Raw genomic sequence first — 2487 nt, 5'->3', positions numbered from 1 at the left:
TTTAATAGATATCAATTGTCAATGATAATTAGGATTGGGGAGTGATTCCTTACATGTAATCTGATTACAAACAAAATGTAATCAGTTAAAATATTGTAATCAGATTACAGATACTTTGAAAAACTACATGATTATTGGTTTGAAAAAAAAAATACATTGACACTTTTCTGTTTTCTCAATGACATTCAATTCAGAATTGAAAAAAGGTGCAAGTTTAAGTTTGTTCCACCTGAGTGAGTCTGACTATAAATCAGAGACCACTATGATGGCACACCAAATGCGTTTAATAGATCATTGTTGTTTTCTTCTAATGCCTTTTAAGTGGAAAGCAATCCAAAGTAACAGAATGTAATTGAATTATGTTACAGATTTTCGGGTAATCCAAAATTTCCGTAATTGATTACATTTTTGGCCAGGTAACTAATAACTGTAATGGATTACATTTAGAAAGTAACCTACCCAACCTTGAGATTGTTAAATGTTTAATAAATTAAGTTGTTCAGGTTCACTTCCTCCTTGGGGCTACAGTGTAGCAGTCCCAACTGGGATTTTAAATTGAATTTAATAGATTTCTCCAAGTGCAGTTCCAAACAATTCCCTTTTTAGGAATGGTTGTTTTCATTTGTCTTATTTTACAGGGGATTGGGGAAGTAAAATAGCCAAAAGGTTTATATAAAACAACAACGTATTTTTTTTATTGGATTAAAATTGACAAAAGTCCCCTTATCTATGAACTGTGAGAAAACAGGATCGTGGGAAATGGCTTGAAGCTCCAACCAGGCTGAAAGCCAAAAGGAGGCCAATCATTACTGCAAATAGACTCAACACCACTAGCCTGTATGACAAATAAAGACAAATGATATCTGCTCAGCCTGAAGATGGTTTAAGAAAAGAGTAGCTTCCTCTTAGAAAACAGTTATGTTTATATTGAGGACCGGACCCAAGGCAGTGTCGTAGCAATTATTTAGAAGTCAATGTTAGAACACAGGATAGCACTTTCTGACTTTGTGCACGTAATTCATGGTGGCGATGTTCCAGTGAGAAACGGTGGATTAATAAATGTCAAAATATTGAATTGTCACATTGAGTAGATAAGATTAAAGTTTAAGGGTCTGAGTCCCTGACCCGGATTAAACCTACTCCTGGACCAAAAAGCACTGAGCACACAATCTGGGTCATCTCCCTCTGCAAAAATAATGATCACACAATAAGGCCCTCTGGGAAGTTTCCCCTTCTATCCCACACACACACACACACACACTTGAGTTTTTTCCCATCCAAAAGTTTCATCTATCACCACAGTAGGTTTGGTTAGACTCTAACCTTCCATCCCCTTTCAGTCTCACCTTTGACCTCTGACTCATTAATGACCATCTCACCCCTTAACCCCTGGCACTAGTTGGTCATTAGTCAGATATCGGTCAGCCATTTACTCTCCGTTACTGTTGATATTGCATTTGTGCCTGCGTCTGCGTGAGTGAGGGCGAAAGCGAGAGAGAAAGCGTGAGAGAGAGTCATGTGTCTGCAGGCCTGCCATAGAGAGGTGTTGATGAGGTTCTAGGCGACCTTCCATTACTATCAGGTCATGGACTGTTGCTTTGCTGCAGTGATTTATTGTCAACAAGATGATGACACGCATTAGTGCTGGTTGCTGCTGAGCTAAATGGTGGAGATGGATTGATTTTTTTTTTTTACCAATGTCACAGCATAGCATAGCATGACATGTCCTAACCTGCTAGGTTCATATTCGGCATTCCAGGGGGAACCTGGTTCCTGGATTGTAATCGTTTTGACATGGAAAATGGGAATTTTTACATTGAATTCAAGGATTTTACATTTGGGGGTTCCCTTTCCCATTTCTACCACTGGTCATAGTCTAGGCTGGTGATTAACTGTTACATGGAGTATATCAAGTAACTAGAGACAACAGATGGAAAAACTGCTGGGACCACGATACACTTGAGTCCCATATACAGTACATCATATTATCCTGTAGATGGCAGTCATATCCTTTCTAAACTCTAGACAAATATAATCAAACACTGGGCCTGTATTCATAAAGTGTCTCACAGTAGGAGTGCTGATCTAGGATCAGGTTGCTCTGTCCGTGTAATATTGTTTGTGATCTTAAAAGGCAAAACTGATCCTAAATCAAGAGCCCTATCCTCTTCACCAAGCTTAGGACTCTGGGTCTGAACATCTCCCTCTGCAACTGGAACCTGGACTTCCTGACAAGCCGGCACCAGGTGGTGAGGGTAGGCAACATCACCTCCAACACACTGACCCTTAACACAGGGGCACCACAAAGGTGTGTGCTTAGTCCCCTCGTATTCCGTGTTCACCCCACGACTGTGTGGCCATGCACGGCTCCAACACCATTATCAAGTTTGCTGACGACACAACGGTGGTAGGCCTGATCACCGGCGACGATGAGTCAGCCTACAGGGAATTGGTCAGTGACCTGGCAGTATGGTGCCGGAGCAACAA

Source organism: Salmo trutta, chromosome 4 (assembly GCF_901001165.1).
Source record: "Salmo trutta chromosome 4, fSalTru1.1, whole genome shotgun sequence".
NCBI lineage: Eukaryota > Metazoa > Chordata > Actinopteri > Salmoniformes > Salmonidae > Salmo > Salmo trutta.
The sequence above is the reverse complement of the archived record's forward strand: the minus strand, read 5'-3'. Positions refer to the sequence as shown.